We start from the raw sequence: 20,519 nt of genomic DNA, 5'->3' as shown, positions 1-20,519 counted from the left end.
ACCAAACACCAATACTCCCGTTTGACAGATTCCCATGATCAGCACAAGTGCAGAAGGTTGTGTGTTGCTCTGTATCTTGCAAAGTTCCATTTCTTTGGGTCGTCCTCTGTTTATTCCCTTCTTCCTTCCTTCCTTTATTTATTTATTTTGTACTTTCTCAGCTGTTTAGTTGTTCTATTTCTATCATGGATGCTATCCTTACTGTATCTATTTAGGGTTACTGCTTACTGTAACTGTACTTAACTGCACGATTACATCATTTTGTCTTTATTATGTCATCTGCGACACTTAGGCATGTGTTTGCTCAATCCTAGTGCATGCATTGTAAGTGTTGTGGTAGCCCAGAGAGTTTACTGTTTCATTCATTGATTAGGGTTGTAGTGGTTGCCCACTCGTTTAATGTATGTAATGTGCTGAGCTCTGGGATCTCTTTCACGTTGGGAATTCATGATGCCAGACTTTCTGTGCTACACGTCTGTTTCTACAGTATTTGTTCAGGTAATGCACTTTTCCCAGTCTTTTCAAAATCTCTCTTTTTGTGTTCCTGAAGTCCTTTGTTTTTCATATGCCAAACAAACATCCTGAGACTATAACAGGCTATCCGTAAACTCCAAGCAGTAGTATCCAAGGACATACAAATCATTGTATTAATTGACAAACAAATAGATAGGGTACTGGTACATTTCAAATCATCAAAAACTCTGAAATGAATGCAAAAAAACACAAAACATCTGCAACGCTTAGGATTCATCACTAGCTTTGTCGACAGGATAGATAGACCACCCTCCGAAGAAAACATCAGTCAATCGCAACGGAGACAGGATTTGACATACAATTCAACAATTAGCAGTTACACTGTTGAAGAATCTGAGACAACATATTACAGCAGGCAAAAGACGAGCGAAAAGAGAACATATGAAGAAAAACACACCAGCAACTCAAGTCAGGACCCAATGAAGCATTTATTCTGGAGAGATATGATAACACAAATCGGACATACAATGGGAACGCGAATGATCATCAATAACAATCAACTGCTCCAAAACGCACAACTCTTACAATCTGCACATGGAATACACGTGGCCATGCCCAACTCTTCAATATTAACAACCAGACCTTGGCAAACTATGACATAATATACCTGCAAGAATCATGGCTAGACAAACAACCAACTTGCAATGGCTTCTTGACATACATGAATCCGGCAATCCGAAAAGAGAAAGGTCGCCCATCCTCTGGCCAATAGACCATGATTAATGTAGAAGCAAACATGGAAATAATAGGGTCAATAAACCTAAATAACTGGCTGCAATTAACAATCCTTCAATACTCTACAACTACTACCAGATCATCAAATGAATAATATTCTCTGTGCTCCATTGGTACAGTGGGGATACACAGTATGTATTGGAACCCAATCGCCATCAGTGACGAAAGATTCATAGATGAAGTTTTGAGTGCAGTTGATGACGACCGGGAGAAATACGAACAAATATAACTCATACTATGCGGAGACCTAAACACCCACCTCTTTGATTCAGCGGGAAGCATCATGGAAGATGAAAAGATAACACCATGAGCACGACAATGCAGAGAGAAATATAAAATAGAAACTTGCACCGCTCAGACTCTCTAGATAAAACAACAGGCCCCTCCACCCCTACATGCGCCCGAGGAAAAACAAATGCAATAATTGACTATATCTATTCCACCAATGGTATAAATGATAACATATGTGAAACAAAAAACATATGCTCACCCAATAGTGACCACTACATTATGATCCACTCTTGGTCTTATAAAACCACACAAAAAAGGGGACTCAATCTCCCGAGACTGGAAATTAAATAAGGCCTTACCAGACTTAGAATACCCCAACGACAAATGGGAGCCCTTCCCGGAATATTCGCAACTACAAATCTGGAAGGAATAGAGAAAATGAATTATGAGTGGATTCTCTGTCCATTCAAACAAGACAAACCAAATAAGCAAGACACTTTTCAAGCCCATCAATTCAATGTACAAGTAGTCAGTAAAAAGAAAGAACACCGGAAGCGCTTGAAAGCCATCAACAACCCCACCCACGTGGACAAATACCAGATGATGAGAACCGAAAAAAAGCTACAATAACTGGATGAAAACAACAAAATGGTCACTCCTACAACATGATGCCGAAATCATGTTGAACTCCCTTCAAAACAACAACCCGAGAGACCTCTGGAACCTTCTAAGCCACCAAACGGCCAAAAAAGGGAAAATGATATTGGATGTCTGGAACAACGCTGGATAGCACATTTCAAAGAGCTATACAAAGACAGATCCCTTGCCAGCCCAAAAAAAGAAGGAGACCCCAAAATTCGATGGGACCTCATATGGGTTAAGGAGGACATTTCAAGAGCAATCAAGAAAATGAATATTTCTTGCGCACCAGGCTCGGATGGACTATCAAATTGCATCATTAAGCAAAATCCAGAGATATGGGCAGAAATATGTGGGAAAATCTTCAATCTGATACATCAACCAAATCTAATCCCGAAGACATGGCAGCAGGCAATTCTGATCCCTTTACATAAACAAAACGAGAATAAAGATCTGCAAAACTGCCAGGCAATAGCCCTACTGGACCCGTTAGGGAACATTTTTGCCACCTTTCTACTAGAACGATTACAAACATGGGCAAAGCAGGTAAACAGACTAGCAAAAAGGCAAACTGGATTTGTCAAAAACATCAGCACAAATGTTAATCGACTGCTCCTAAATCTTGCTAAACAAGGAGCAATATATACAAAAACGCAAGTTTACACAGCATTTGTCGACCTTAAACTTGCCTTCGACTTGGTGAACAGAAACAAGCTGTCCACCAGACAAATTAGAGACAATAAAGCTACTATATTCCAACACCTACATCAGAATTAGATTATCGAATAACGCAGTACTTTCAAATCCGGTTAAAACTTGGCATGGTCTAAAACAGGGGTGCCCATTGGCGGCCTTCCTGTTTAACTTATTTACATCGGACTTTGAAGATTCCATGCAAACTCCTATGATAAATCCTCCCAGAATTAATGCAACTACACTCCCGTGCCTGACATATGCTGATGATATTGTGCTTATGGCAAAAACACCAATAGGACTTCAACTAGTATTAGACAATCTCCTCACATACATAGAAAGAAATGAATTGAAGATCAACGCACAAAAAACTAAAATCATGCCCTTAACCCATGAACACCGATATAAAAAGAAGCCAGCTTCATATTACCTACAAGAACAGAAATGGACACAAGGCAAAACAATGAAATATCTTGGAATCTGGATTAATCAATCGGAAGTAGAAAAAGAGTGGCGAGCCCACTTAAAATCCAAGGCTCTCGCCCTAGCCTGCCAAGGTTTTTGTTTACACCGCAAATTTGGATGATTCTCCCTAACACCAGTGGTAACTTTCTATAGACAAAAGATGGCCGCAATGCTCACATACGAAGGCGAGACAAAGATCAATTTAGACTCATCAATCTGGCAACAACTGAAGACAATCTTCTGGAGAAAGTTCTTGTCACTCCCAAAATCCTTTCCAATGCCTCGAATTTGCTTTGAACTTGCAATTCAATCCATTGAAACAAACGATCTCATGGAAACAACTGGACCTCTACAGGAAAATACTCAGCGGTGACTCTATTCGAGCAATGGAAACATTTCACACCAAAGTCCCTATGAGCAATGACACAATTCTAAAAGCCTGGCAAAATGCTTTTGAAGGAAAAAAGATACAAGCAGATATAACTATAGAAATGCTGTTTAAAAGACCACAAAAAGCCAAAAAGAAATTGCCAATAATGACTGTCTCAACACCCAACAACTCAAGGCTAAATACCACCTGGATCAATACTGTGACCACGAACTGAGAGCACTGAACACTCTACCGTCTTACCTCAAAATCTTTCTGTCCCAGAAGATACAAGATACCTTCTTAAGACTATGCTTGAATGCACTTCCAACTCGAGAAGTGCTCTCAAAGAGGAAAATCATACAGAAGAATCAACAGCTCTGTAAATCTCCAGAATCCGGAGAAACTCTGCACCACATGATAATGATATGCCTGGCATAAACAGAAAAGCAGAATCAATTTAAGGGAATGTATACTACTTCCAGCACCAAAATGGACCCGACAGACCGTTGGGCACAAATTTTATCCGGAAAAAGATGGAAAATGATCTACACCATTGTACACTTTTGGACTTGCATTACGAAAGAAGAAGAAACATAAAAATAAAAAGGAGAATACCCAGGATAAGAACAATCACGTAAACCGTAATGGCTAACAGTGCATGCCACTGCATGCCAGCCAGACAAAAAGACAGACAAAACCATTACTGATCTTACATAGACCTTTACAGAACAACTGAGACAAAAAGGACAGACCTGATTGCATAAGAGTCTAACAACAAAACAAATGATAAATCTCATTAAATAACTATTTTTATTATGTATATAAATGAAAAGTTTATGATATATATTAAAATTAATTAAAACAACACATATATATTACATGGCCACAGTAGTGGCCATGTAGTTATGGTTAAGTTGGTGTTTCCATAGGAAGAGCACTTTTTGGGCGGCTTATAACTTCGCTCTCCCTGGACGGATCCTCACCAAACTTTGCAAAAAAAGTATTTGGGTCACTCTGAATTGTTTTGCAATTGGTGAGGACTCGTCCAGAGGGGGCAAAGTTATGGGGGGGGTCCCAAAACTTTTTTTTTTGTCATAGACTGAATGGGAAAAATGTTTTGCTCGCGTCTACAGCCCAAACCGCTGGATGGATTTTCACCAAATTTGGACCAGGAGCAGCGGCTTGGTCCCGAAAAATTAGTGATATCTGTGTTCGGTCCGCGGACACACTTCCCTGTTCGCTCCGCGGACAGTGTCCTGATTGGCCAATCGGCTTGCGTGATGTTCGCGGACATGCAACGTGTTCGCTGATTGGACGGCGTGGAGCGTTAAGCGCGTCAGATTTTCGGTAGCGCCCGCCATCTTGGATTTGCGGTCGTCCGCGGACAGCGCGGTGAAACTTTGTTCAAAATGTGTATTTAGTAGAGTGTGTTGGTGTGTAGGAGTGTTTGGGGAGGGTGGGAGTGTATGAGATAGGATGAAAGTTGTGTTTTTATGTGTTAGACGTTCTTTTTGTGTTCGATTTGTCTGCGGACATCACAGGTGTTCTGAAATGTTCTAAATAAACTGAATGGGGGGTGTTCTGAGGACTCAATATGTGTCCGTTTTGTTCGCAAGCAAACTGAAACTGTTCTAAGAACACTCGTGGTGTCCTGAATTGTTCGCAAATACACAAAATGGGGGTGTTCTGAAGACGTTGTCGAACACTCACTGTGTCCTGAAATATTCGCAAATATGAATGGGGGTTGTGGCTGACAAGTTGAATGTGTTCTAAGAACACTCGCGGTGTCCTGAAATGTTCGCAAATAAACAAAATGGGGGTGTCTTGAGGACGCTGTCCGTATTGTTCTCTGTCAAGTTGAATGTGTTCTAAGAACACTCGCGGTGCCTGAAATGTTCGCAAATAAACAAGATGGTGGTGTTCTGAAGACGGTTCTAAGAACACTCGCGGTGTCCGGGGAATGTTCGTAGGGGGTGTCCTGAAGACGCTGTCCATATTGTTCTCTGTCAAGTTGAATGTGTTCTAAGAACATTCGCGGTGTCCTGAAATGTTCGCAAATAAACAAAATGGGGGTGTTCTGAAGACGTTTCTAAGAACACTCCCGGTGTCCTGGAATGTTCGTAAGGGGTGTCCTGAAGGCGTAGTCCGTATTGTTCGCTGGCAAGTTGAATGTGTTCTAAGAACACTCGCAGTGTCCTGAAATGTTTGCAAATAAACAAAATGGGGGTGTCCGGAGGACACTGTCCGTATTGTTCTCTGTCAAGTTGGATGTGTTCTTAGAACACTCATGGTGTCCTGAAATGTTCGCAAATAAACGAAATGGGGGTGTTCTGAGGACACTGTCCGTATTGTTCGTTGTCAAGTTGAATGTGTTCTAAGAACACTCGCGGTGTCCTGAAATGTTCGCAAATAAACAAGATGGTGGTGTTCTGAAGACGCTTCTAAGAACACTTGCGGTGTCCGGGGAATGTTCGTAGGGGGTGTCCTGAGGACGCTGTCCGTATTGTTCTCTGTCAAGTTCAATGTGTTCTAAGAACACTCGCGGTGTCCTGAAATGTTCGCAAATAAACAAAATGGGGGTGTTCTGAAGACGTTTCTAAGAACACTCCCGGTGTCCTGGAATGTTCGTAGGGGGTGTCCTGAAGGCGTAGCCCTATTGTTCGCTGGCAAGTTGAATGTGTTCTAAGAACACTCGCAGTGTCCTGAAATGTTTGCAAATAAACAAAATGGGGGTGTCCGGAGGACACTGTCCGTATTGTTCTCTGTCAAGTTGGATGTGTTCTTAGAACACTCATGGTGTCCTGAAATGTTCGCAAATAAACGAAATGGGGGTGTTCTGAGGACACTGTCCGTATTGTTCGTTGTCAAGTTGAATGTGTTCTAAGAACACTCGCGGTGTCCTGAAATGTTCGCAAATAAACGAAATGGGGGTGTTCTGAGGACACTCTCTGTATTGTTCGTTGTCAAGTTGAATGTGTTCTAAGAACACTCGCTGTGTCCTGAAATGTTCGCAAATAAACAAAATGGGGGTGTTCTGAAGACGTTTCTAAGAACACTCGCGGTGTCCTGGAATGTTCGTAGGGGGTGTCCTGAAGGCGTAGTCCGTATTGTTCGCTGGCAAGTTGAATGTGTTCTAAGAACACTCGCAGTGTCCTGAAATGTGCGCAAATAAACAAAATGGGGTGTCCTGAGGACACTGTCCGTATTGTTCGTTGTCAAGTTGAAAGTGTTCTAAGAACTATCGCGTTGTTCTGAAATGTTCGTAGGGGGTGTCCTGAAAACGCTGTCCGTATTGTTTTCATGTGATACTTCCCGCGCACCCCTGGAACACACGTGCCCTGATGGAATCGCGTGTGTTACTTCCCACGCACCCCTGATGTACACGTACCCAGGACAATCGCGTGTGAAACTTCCCGAGAACCACTGAAATACACGTTCCCCGCTTGGCGTTTGCAGTATGGCAGCCCTGTCAACTGCTCCAGGGTTAGCGCAGCCCTTTGCGATGATTTGGGAATTTGGAAGGCTTTTCCTTGCGCAAGGGCGTTCTTGGGGGCGTAACTGGCGCTGCTGCAGGGTCGCTGCGCCACTCTGCGCCACGGCTGGTTTCGGAGGCTAAAATCCATGAATTCGCTGTGCGATGAAAAGGATTTTTTCGCACGCGGCTGGCGCAGTGTATCGCACGGGGACACTGTGCACCAGCCGCGTGCACCACTTTTGTGCAAATTTCTATGAATTACCCTGACAATGTCTGGAGCATACTTGTATGTACTGCACAAAACACAAAAATAAACAATCCACTTTAAGTGCACATCTCAATGAATCACTCACTCACCTCATCTACTTCAGCCATTGTTACCTTGCAACCACAGGACCCTGTGTGAAAACCGAATGGTAACCCACAGTTCAAAGACACTGTAAGAATGTTATATGATGAGGAAACACAGCTGAAACTGTAGTGCCAATATCAATAAAGATATCACATCACTGAAACAACACAGTGATTATAACTATCAATAAATGTATTAGTATTCTGAGTATTATTCTTTTTTTGTAGAGACAAATTAAGGGAAATAGAGACTGGTGGCATCAGAGCATCATTGCTGAAATGGTGCCTTGATGAATTATATATGGAATAAATGTTCTCCAACCATGAACAAAATGCATGGGCGTTTATTAAATTAACACAATGGCCTTTATCAAACTCAGCAAACTTAACAAACAAGAAATATGGAGACTGTGAAATGCAGACCATTATTTTCTCTCGACAATATATGACACCATTCCCTACAAATCTTGTGGAGCTTATGACAATCATTCGTAAATATGTATTGAACAGCGCAGGCAGAAAATGTGATAAAGCCAAAGAACCAGTGTTCTGTTGCACATCACCTGGTAAATGCTGTGATGTGTTTTCAAGTGTAGTGCAGAAAGCGACCATGTATTTAGAACCATACGACCTCATGTTGTAAAGATCCTTTGTTTGTTTGTTTGTTTGAGAACTGACACTATTTTTTTAATTGTAGTTCTCATTCAGAATATGTGGTTCCCGACAAGCGCGTGCACAAAGACTTTTGCCTTAACAGAAATAGATTTACATAATGCACAATCATTCCTCTATAAATAGAGGTTAAAGAAAGCATTGTGATGCATATGTGAATGCATGAAAGCATATTTTAGATACATCATCAGTCGATAAGTATGTGGTAAACTGTTAGAAACCATAAAGGGAATATATTGTACTTTGCAAACAGCATATTTCTAAGAATGGCATTGCATACACGTTTTCTTGTCTGTTTTTCAGTGAACCTGATACAAGGAAACTTCAGTACAAATGAGAGATGTGGAGAAATGGTCCACTTTTCCAGAAATCAAAGGAAGACTTTAAACTTAGTATAACAAAATGTTCATGTGCTCAAGGCTTAGAAAAATACCTTAGATATACATCTTTTGCATTCTAAATCAATTCAAAACATGGTTACCATAGTTGATACAATTAGAACTGGTCACTGGGTGGATGCGCACAATTTGTGATACAATGCATCTGAGTAACTTACTTCCATTTGGATTGTAGCCTGTGTGAACTTTTCCTGCCCACAAATTCATCATCTGCTGATATAATGGACGTTGTCTCAAACAGATCCTCCAGGATATTGTGGCATGAAATATTTTACGGCATAATAAATGCAAGTTTTGCAGCACATTGCATTTATTGCAGGATTATATATGACATTATGTGGGTGCGTGAAATAAAATGTTGGCTATAACTTTACCTTGCTTAACTATTTTTGAAAAATTATAAAAATTATGTTAGTGTGTGATTCTCGCCTTGAAGAGGAGACCAATCATGATATATTAATATTCATCAATAATTGATACATCATATACGTATCAATACATTTCTCAATGTTGATCTCACAAAGTCATGTCACATATGTATGAATTTGGCTTGATCATGCACATCTGTAAATCCATATCTCATTGATGGGAACAATTTCAGTCAGGAGTTATGGTAGACATATGAAGGTAAGCACAAAAGTGTTAAGAGTTCTCCCTTGTCACACGCAAAATATTTTAGACCTATCACATAAATATTCTCTGGGAATGTCAACCTGTTAAACTAGCCCATGGGGAGACTCAATCAATCAGATATTGTGATTTAGTGTGACACATTCTGGGAAGAATTTAAGTATTTATAAGTTGGAACCCACAAGAAGTAGAAAAAAGTATTCTGAATGTTGAAGACTGTGAAACTTTATTCAAACGAATGAGTGATGGAGTGGGATGACATCTTGAGATGGGGGCGGCCATGGGCCTTGTTCACTAGGAAGCCTGAAGCAAATTTTGCTTGGAGTGAGACCTTATTTCCCAGTGGTGGAAAAAGTGGATAGTTGAGGTGCGATGATATGATATGATATGATATGATAGTTTATTTATATAGCGCCTATACACAATGTGTTTCAAAGCGCTTCAAGGAGGGAGGGGACAAAGGAAAATACAGTTACATTCCGCAAAAGTCCTTGAAACAATACAGAATGTGAAAATAACTATCAAAATAGGCCTGTCGACATTTATGATAGTGCAAGTGCATAGAAACAAGTAAGGCAAGAGGTAGTGGAAAATAAGGAGAACAAAGCAAGCAGTAACATTACTATGTCTTACGACAATTTACGCAGTGCAGGTGGTAACAAGAGCCGGGGTGGGAGGGGGGGCAAGGGGACGGAGGGGGGAGGGAGAACAAGGCACGCTACTGAGCAAAAATGTCGGTGACAAATTTGAAAAGCAGGGGAGGGGGGAGGGAGAGAACAAGGGGGGGAGTTTGGGACAGACAAGCTGCTATCAAGAGTCACGGAACAGATGATAGGAGTAAGTGCTAAGAGGGGGAAGACTGAGAGGAGGGAAAATATAGAAGGGAGGGAGTAAGAAGGAAGTGGAAGAGGATGGAAGTGAGGAGGGGGAAGTGAAGGGGGCAGGAAGGGGGGTGAAATGCAGAGCAAAAGAGGGGCGGAGCAAGCAGGGTGAGGGCACACAGACACTCAAGGAGGGGTGGGGGGCGCACAGACACTACGGCAGGGTGGGGGGGCACACAGGCACTCACGGCGGGGCGGGGGGCACACATACCCTCAAGGAGGGGCGGGGGGGCACACAGACACTCACGGCGGGGGCGGGGGGCACACAGACACTCACGGAGGGGCAGGGGGGCACACAGACACTCAAGGAGGGGCTGGGGGGCACACAGACACTCAAGGCAGGGCGGGGGGGCACACAGACACTCACGGAGGGGCAGGGGGGCACACAGACACACACGGAGGGGCAGGGGGGCACACAGACACTCACGGAGGGGCAGGGGGGCGCAACAGACACTACGGCAGGGCGGGGGGGCACACAGACACTCACGGAGGGGCAGGGGGGCACACAGACACTCAAGGAGGGGCAGGGGCACACAGACACTCAAGGCGGGGCGGGGGGGCACACAGACACACACGGAGGGGCAGGGGGCACACAGACACTCACGCAGGGGCAGGGGGGTGCAACAGACACTACGGCAGGGCAGGGGGGCACACAGACACTCACGGAGGGGCAGGGGGGCGCACAGACACTACGGCAGGGCAGGGGGGCACACAGACACTCAAGGCAGGGCGGGGGGCACACAGACACTCAAGGCGGGGTGGGGGGGCACACAGACACTCACGGCGGGTCAGGGGGGCACACAGACACTCACGGCGGGGGGCACACAGACACTCACGGCGGGGGGCACACAGACACTACAGTGGGGCGGGGGGCGCACAGACACTCACGGAGGGGCAGGGGGGCGCACAGACACTACGGCAGGGCAGGGGGGCACACAGACACTCAAGGTGGGGCGGGGGGCACACAGACACTCAAGGCGGGGTGGGGGGGCACACAGACACTCACGGCGGGGCAGGGAGGGCACACAGACACTACGGCGGGGCGGGGGGGCGCACAGACGCTACGGTGGGGTGGGGGGCGCACAGACACTCACGGCGGGGCAGGGGGGGCGCACAGACACTACGGTGGGGTGGGGGGGCGCACAGACACTCACGGCGGGGCGGGAGGGGCGCACAGACACTACAGTGGGGCGGGGGGGCGCACAGACACTCACGGCGGGGAGGGGGGGGCGCACAGACACTACGGTGGGGCGGTGGGGGTGCACAGACACTCACGGCGGGGCAGGGGGGGCGCACAGACACTACGGCGCCCTGGGGGAGATTGCATGGAAGATGTGAGGTTCTAATTCAATAATAATTCAATGTGAGTATAAAAAGCCACAATGTAATTAGATAGATGTCCTATCAAACCACCTTTCTGCTCATAGGTCTCAACAAAGAAGTGGGGGTTATTCCAAATAAATCGAAAGCTTCTGCATTAATTCTGAAATACACATTGCTTTCTTGCTATATTCAAAGCCAAATGGGATCCGATTGCCAAGTCAATGAAACCCCATGTTTTCACAGGTGTAGTCGGTGATGGGGTCTATCAACTGATGCACAATGCTTAATAGCCTGACAGTGGATTAATAAATGAAGACCTGTGAATGCCATAGTCAGTTAAGCAAATTATTGGAAAATCCAACTTCATGCTAGAGGGATGAAAGAGAGTTTGCTTGACACATTCCAATTCATAGAAAATGATGAAATATTACATTAACATTCAAATCCCTCTCAAGACATTGTGTAGAAGTGGGATGACCCTGAATTAGATATATCGAAATCATCTGAGGGAATTGGTTGGATAATTGATGTCTTTACAAAAAATTACATTTTTGGGTTCATACAAAGTGTAAATGAACCAATATTCTGCACCTTCTAAAATGAAAGCAGAGCTTTCATAAACCCAAGCTAGTAAATGCAATATATGATAGCTTGCAGTTCACTTACATGAATAGGTTAGAAACTTACCATACTGCATTGCACATTGCAGCAAATTGATTTTGTTTCGATTTATTTGTAAGTGTGCTCCTGATGAAATTAATCATATCTGGGTGAAGATGTATCCCCTGGTAGCCAATTCAACCATCTATTGAAGTGTTTTCAGTTCAGAAATTTCACACACCAATGACTAAACATCAGTATTCCAGTTAACAAAATAGATAGGTCTTCAAGGATTTTCGGAATGCAATAAGAGTTTGAATGAGTCTCGGGAGGCTGTTCCAAAGTTTTGAGCCGTAAACACCAAACCTTCAAACCCCTTTATTCAAGTATCTTGATTGTGGCATTTGCAACAACATTTTATCACAAGAGCGCAACTGACGGCCTGGAGTGTAAATCTTAATTTTATCTGACAAATTGCTTGGTGCTAGCTGGTTCACACATTTAAAGATAATGCAGAGGATTTTTAAATCTATGCATTCCTTCATGGCTAGCTAGTGTAATGACTGCCTTCAGTTAGAAAAAGAGGAAGGTTTTGCTACCCTAAATACCAGTCTCACTGCCACATTTTGAGCTATTTGCTGTCTCTGAATTTGGGTCGCTGGAATTTCTGTTAGCAAAGCATTACCATAGTCTAGTCATGTGTTGATAAGAGTCCCAACGACTATTGCCCGGTCCTTGTCTGCTATGAATGGCACAATCTGTCTTAGCATCCGTAGGGAATAAAATACATATTGGACTTTTGCACTAACCTGTGACTTACTGTCCATGTCCTCTTCCCAGATACAACCCACATTTTTTATCTTGGGGGAGAAATGCAGTTGTAATCCCAGAAAGCATGGGGGCAGTATCCACTTTTTTATGCTGCACTTGATGTTTAGAACCAATCAAGGCCATCTCTGTCTTGTTAGCATTTAGCAAATTCTGGTTTGCACATGTCCATGCTTACACCTCCTTTAATCAGTGTTCTACTACCTTGAACGTCTCCTCTGATCTCTCTACTCTCAAAAATACTTCAGTGTCATCAGCATATGAGTGGAATTTAACTTGATGTCGCCTCAAGATATCCATACAAGGTTTTATATATAAATAAAACATGAGAGGGGAGAGTGAAGAGCCTTGTGGAACACCAGAAATCTGCATAAGGGAGTCCGAAATGAAATCTCTGAGTTTAATCCTTTGTTCTCGACCAGTCAAGAATGACTTAAACCACGCTAGAGCTTGTGCAGAGATCTTTCCAACCTCATCAAGGCATCTCAACAGAATCTTGTGGTCTACTGTATTAAATGTGGCAGATAGGTCCAACATAATCAAAAGTGATATATTCCCCTTATCTGCCATCGCAAGAAGATCATCCCATACTGTTAGGAGGGCAGTCTCTGTACAGAATCCCAGTTGAAAGCCCGATTGTAAAGTATCCAGTAGTCCCTCCTTTCCAAAATACTCCTGTAACTGTGATGTAACTATTTTCTCTAGAATTATTCCAATCCATGGCAATCCTGTCACGGGCCTGTAGTTCTGCAGGTACGTGGGATCTAATTTTGTTTTCTTCAAAAGTGGGGTGATTACTGTCTTTTTCATGTTTGCAAGTGCAATGCCTGTGGGTAGGGATTTATTTATGAACTCCGTAATGAAGGGGGAGAAATCTGAGGTGAATCGTTTTGCTACCAAAGATGGAATCACAAATAAAGTGTCATTGGTGGGTTTGAAATTAGAGAGCAAGGAGTATAAAATCGCCTCCGAAACTTTTGTAAATGTAAAAGGTTTTTGGATTATTAAGCCACCTGACTTAATGACATCACTGTCATCCACTTGCTCCTCGGGTTCCATAAATACAGATTGAGCAATGTGTTCTCTAATTAGTTCTATTTTTTTTACAAAATAGTAATTAACTAAAGTTGATGAAGCACAGTTAACGATAGGGAGTGCATATTATATGCAATAAGAGTGTAATGTCATTACTGTGTAGTTTTTCTCTGACACCAATACTTGTTGTTGATACTGAAGAAAAGAAATCATTTTGAAAAGTGAACACACTGGCCAACAAGTGGCAATGCCAATTTTAAATTGTATAAAATGCATAAAAATTGTTATAATGGGATATAGTGCGTTTTATTCATAATCATTCTGTGTGTTTTGTATCGTAGTGTATCGTAGTGAATTGATTCCTATGTGTGCGTTATACTGTGGTGACTTCACCAGCATAAATATAGGGGACTACCATTACCAGATACTTGGAGTGAGCCTGCGTCTCCGAGCTTCACGTAGGTCAGACCGTAGCTACAGAGAAGGGAAATGTTGATGAGTTTACAGGAGCCTTAGAAACCTGACAGAGAGCATGACAATAAAAGGTACAAACATTGTGATAAATAGATGTGAAGATTATTGAGGTTACACGAGCCTGAGAAACCTGAATATGCAAATGCCCTATGAAAAGGGGGCTGGGGAAAATACAAAGATTGTGACTAAGAGATGGGAAAACTTTCAAGGTTATGGGAGCCTGAGAAACCTACAGGTGCAAACATCCTATGAAAGGAGATTGAGAAAGAGATATGGACACTTTGAACTAAGACTGAGCAAGTAACAGAAGGTACAGAATTCTATATTGGTTGTTTCAATAATGCCCAGAAGAATAGAAATGATAGAAAGAGACAGTTTATTTGATAACAGGAGAAAGTGAAACCCTAACTTGACACAAAGACTGGTAAGAATATCACTGCTATTGAACAAAGCCTCCCATTTCCCTTTTAGATGTTTTTTTTCTAAAAGTGGTGGGGCCAGTTAGTGGATAGGATTTGGACTGAAGCACTTTAATTTGGACTTTAAAGCCCACCTTAGCTATTATTTTGTTAGGTAAGGAACGTCCTTCATAGCGAAAGGGTTAGGCATTTTTACCCTTTTAATTTGAACAAAATCTCTTGAGCATGAACTCCACTTGTCTGAGTCCTTGTTCTAGTTTGCCAAAGTCCCCAGACTCTGGAACCTCTTCGCCATCAATACCAAACTCAGCCCATCACTTCTACCATTCATGAAGAAGCTCAATACTCTACTCTCCAAGAATCGACTCTTCTTGAATAGCCAGTTTCACAACTCTTCCGCTCTCCACGTAATCTGAGACAGGATGATCTGCACCCCTTCTCTTTCATCCCATAGTTAATTGTAAATGCCTTCCTGCCACTTTCCCACCTTCAAACACACCCTACGTGAATTCCCTGCTCCCTTGTATTGGTCTGTTGTGATCTGCGTCCCTCACCTTGCATTTCCCAATATGACTAGTAAAGCGCTCTTTTGCTTCCAAAGCTAGGTCCATTCGTAGGAGGAGGGGTGAACAAGGCAAATACATGTCAACAGTTTAATTGCTAAGGTACTGTGTAAAATATGTACATTAAGCCTTGGTGCCTTAATCAGGGTATATTGAAGTATTTCAAGACAGGCAGACAGAAATCACCTATGTTAAAATGTGAAAACAATTTGTTAGTGACCACAGGTGGTACTGGGCACTCTGCAGAAGATTAAAAAATCCATATCTACTGGATGTCCATAGCCCATTGCTATTATATCAGAAAAACCTGGATCAACAATTAGACTTGCATACTCTGGCAAGGTGCAATGGGATTGTTATTTTGTAAAGAAGTGAGTCACTGCCTCAAACACTTTTTGGAATTGGTCTCAGTGTTCGAAGTGGGTAGGAGAGATTGGGAGCGCTGTTCCTCTACTTTTCAAACAAATTGTTACTGTTCCCATACTTTTATTTTAAAAAGAACCTATTATGGAATGGTTTCGTTTTAAAATAAAAGTGTAGGATGAAGTTGAATTGTGCACTTAAGTTTACTGCATTGAACATTCCCTTAAACAGCAGGTGTGTTTGTTTTGGGGTTTAGTTTGCGTGTGGGAGAGGGTGTGGCAATGTGGATTGTGGGGGGCGGGGGCAGGTATACAATGAAATACACAGATATTCACATCTCCATGTTCCATTTTTTTCCAAACATTTTTTTCATTTAATTTAATGGCCACCATGGAAAGGGAGAAGGGACTACTTGCATGTTGGCCATTTTCTTTGTTTACTATGGTGCCACGGAAAGTGAAAACTGACTGTGTTTTCCAGTCCATAGTGGCCATTCTTCCCTTTTTTTTGGGCTACGAAATGTAAAGTGTCTCAGAACCAAAAAAAGACCATTAGAACCCTGGTCTAACGGGCCAGTGAACTAATAACAATAATCTTCTCACCAGCGGGCCATTAACATGCCCGGTAATGTCCCTGCGGTCTTTGTTAACTTTGGTCATCGGCAGCAATACTTGATGAGGTAATGGCCCGCCTGCTTGGGGCTTATTGCCTAATTGCGATAAGTCACACCGCCCTGGATTTCATAATGGCCACATACAATTCATGGACCACTGGTGTACTGCTTGGGGGCAACTGACAGGATTCTGCATTAGTGTTTTGATGCTTAACAACCAGGGGGACATTTTTAAATGTTTATTTAAATTTAAATTTAAAGGAACATCACACTTGCATGTATACCTGACATGGTTACATACCTCACGTCATGAGTGGTGAGGAAAAGTAGCTCTTGTTTTAATGAAGAAACCCAGTTAACAATAAGAGCACTACATTACATGAGCCTCACATATTCAAGCGTTTATTTTCACAAATGGAATAATCATGTTCGTTTTACTATTGGCAACCTAGTTTCAGGGCGCCCATGACAGTTGACATTTTTTACAGTTCAGTCAAATGTCATGCCAGGTTATTTGCTCCATGATACTAACATTTCAGTTTCAACGGGGTTATAATATGTCCACATTGCACCAGCTTTGCTCCTTGTCATGACAGATTCTCTCTTGCTGCCAGAAAATGACCATACAAAATTGAATTTGCCTCTAGAAAGTGGCATTACAGTTCCAACAGTGCCTTTCCATGTTCAAATGTTCCCGATGGAGCTGTTGAGGAAATAATGTTTTTCTACCGCACCTTTCTTTTCATTGGTCTTCCTTTCCAGCGAATGTTATGCTTTGATAAGTTGTTTTAAACTTGGCTTATGCCAATGCTTGCCTTCTAGTAGACTCCTGAGCATCCCCAGAATATAAGTCTGCAGGAATGTGTTCGAAAATGTCTTTCAAGCACATGTCTCTTGATAAACCCTTTGTGCCCACTACAGACAAAGGTTTGTTCGGAGAACACACATAACAAGACGATGGGAGAGATACCTTCGCCCCTCGGTGGAAGACATTCTTGGAGGAATTGTCATGTGACCTGGTATTCGGAAGTAGAAACCAAAGGAGGATTACATGTGAATGAAGGTTGTATTGTGTTTTCAGGAAGCGTACATTTGTTTGCCAGAAGGCCTAATGGGAGTCTCCAGAATGTTCTTAAGTTTCAAATCTGTCATCTGGCTAGTGACCTATAAAGGAGGGATCTATGGGATTATTTCGTAAACAAAAATGTCAAACTCGAAAATGCCCGTATCGAAATAATCACACACATCACCCTATGCCCACTATCCCCCACCCTCTACCACCCTACCATCCATACTTAACTCTGCGAATGACTTACCTGCTGCTCTTCTGCATGGGTCTATCCCTCCACGGCAAGTACCGCCTTCTTCCACTGCAGGGTGCTTTTTTTTTTTTAAACTTATTTGTCCCCTGTATTGCTTTTTAGGGAAGAAGGGGACACCCCCACCACCAAATATTATTGAGAAAGGAGAGCGTGAAACTCTTTTTACTCGACATTTGTGTTTTCGTTTTGTTGCCACATTCGACATTTTCTCACACTTGATTTTATCATCTGCAGCAATTCTATGGATACCTAAAGGGGTGTGGAGGGTAGGCTGGGTTGTTGTGGTGAGTTCCCAAAAGAAGTAGATTGCTGTTATACGTGTGCTGCAACATAACAATAAAACTGTCTCTGTCATCTCCCAAAAATGGATGTGTAAGCCAAGGTACTTTATAGAGCATACTTTAATGCTGGTGTCTTTATTGCATTTGGAGTAGTACCATTTGTATTGTACACTGCCTCAAGAAAAGAGGAATGTTTAAAAAAATGGCAAGCACATAATTCCTCATGTAATTATTTCAGGCTAGATTCATCACTGCCATGCCAGCCTCACAGTGATGCAATGCCTCAATAATTTCTAAAAAAGAAATGACTATGTCATTTTTTCATATTGCCTCAAGAATGTTGACACACCATCTACAAAAGTTAAATGCCAATGTTAGATTGCTGAACATACAATTATGCCAGTTTCACCATGACCACAAACAATTACCATATTGGTTATCCATTGATGTGAAATAATCATACCAGTTTAATGCCCGTTTCTGTTCTAGAAATTGATAACAGTTTTACATTGCCTATAGACAACTGAATGCCACTGAATGAGAAAGAGAATTATGATTGTATTTATTCGAGCTTTGCTAACTACTTATATCTTTATCATCCTATTGTAGTGTTAAAAACTTGGGAGAAGGAGATTCATACTTTTTTTTATAGATATTGGTTACTCTCTTACTCTTCCATTAAACGTAGGATCTGCAGAGAGAGAAATTAAAGATAAATCTCAGGTCTGGGGTAGATCCAATAATATATCGAAATTTGCAGCAAAAGCTTTCCGATTAATACTCCGGTTAGATATATCAATACATTTTGTAATGCTAAAGTGCAACGATGTATAATATAACTATGACTTGAACAGCTACGTACATATTCTAGAGTGAGAGCCAAGACCAGGGTCCCTTATCAAGAGTGGCTATGCAGTATTTCCAAAATGACAGCTGTGTCTCCACAATATGTATTGACCTGTTATCCTAAACTTATTAGTGTGCACACAAAGGGATATTTGAATTTCTTCCATGATTTAAGAACTCTTCAAACAGATCAATGATGGTCAATAATGTATTCTGGTGAACATCTTGTTTTGCATTTTGCAATGTTTATATATAGCAAGACATTTTTTTAAATTGATGAATGAACTGGTTTTAAAAGAGTGTATCCGTTAATGCTGGTTTTAATTGTTGAGAATATACTATGATGGTAGTTTTCGAATTTGGAAAATAACAGTATCTGAATTGGGTATTTTATTTTTTACTTAATGTATGCTAAATGGTTTTATTAATGCTATTTACCTGATTATTGTATTCGGACTGTTAAAAGGGTACATGTGGATCCACCAGGGGGCGCAGAGATGTTCTGACGTATCTCAGCTCGTCTCTCCAACAGGGCGCTGATCGCGGGACCCGAGCCCCCCCCGACACCCCCGCAGTGACGAGCCGACACCACCCCCGCCAACACGAAGGTGCAGGGCACCCCTGGCCCAAGTCTGAGTCTCCGGGGTGGAACGGTACCGGAGTTCTGACCCTGCGAGCTACGAGCGACAGAGGCCCCTCCCCCTGCCGGCCCAGCGGCTCCGCGGAGATCGGCGTTGAGCCCGGGCCCGAGCGAGGCCTGTAGAGGCCCAGACAACCCAGGCGGGCGGCCCCCACCCCCGTCGGGCATCGCCGGGGGCCGGAGGGACACGCCTGTAGGCAGAAGCGGCCGCCCTGGAGGCGGGGACCCAGGGCGAGGACAGCTTCGCAATCCAGGAGACGGGAGCGGAGGTGCACCGCCCTGGGAGCACGAGGACCCCGGCGGCCCCGGACGGGGCTTACACTCGAGAACTGCTCACAGGCCGGAGGGCGCAGCCAAGCATCCGAGGTAAGGGGAATCGGCCTGGGCCTGGGCGACCGCCGGGGGAGTCCAGATAACCGAGGGAGAAGAAGGAGGGAGGCCAGAACTGCCCTTGGCGAGCATAGGAACTCCGGGGGGCCCGGGGACAGCGAGGAGCCCCCGGCATAGTTCTCTGGACTTGAGGAGCACAAGGGGCCCAGCAGAGGGGGACTACCTCCCCAAGGCCACATTATCAGGCAGAGGACCTCAGGACCCCTTCACAGCACGCCCTGCCTCTGAAGCACCATACGGCAACACGGCTCTGATAGGGGCGAGAGACGTTGGGGGAGCACCGTGGCGCCTGGACCCCCATTCGTGGGAGCGGTGCGGGTCGTAGGTCGAAATTGCCACCCCCAGCCCCCAAGGCTGACAGTGACCCCCCCCCAAGGAGCTGGGGTGAGAAGCAGACCACAGCCACTACAAACGTTTGAAGATAACCCCCAGGGAACAGGAGAGCTCGGGGAGGGCCTATGACCTGGAGAGAGTCCCTACAGAAGTTCCGCCGTTCACGCTCACCTCCCGAGCCCATGATAACCCCTGGAATGGCGGCCCAGTCGCAGCAGGAATCCGCTGATGCCAGTGCGGTCTCTAGGGGGATGGCGGCCCTGCTGGAGGAAATCAGAGGTTTCCGAGCGGATATTGCCCTACGGCTGGACACCCTAGACAAAAAGGTGGACAGTATAGATGACAGGGTCCAGGGATTGGAGAATAATACAACCTCGAGCGATATACTCGAGACACAATTTGACATGCGCCTATC

The sequence above is a fragment of the Ambystoma mexicanum genome, chromosome 6p (assembly GCF_040938575.1).
Source record: "Ambystoma mexicanum isolate Mex_15411 chromosome 6p, UKY_AmexF1_1, whole genome shotgun sequence".
NCBI classification, from domain to species: Eukaryota; Metazoa; Chordata; class Amphibia; order Caudata; family Ambystomatidae; genus Ambystoma; species Ambystoma mexicanum.
This window is presented reverse-complemented; position numbering follows the sequence as displayed.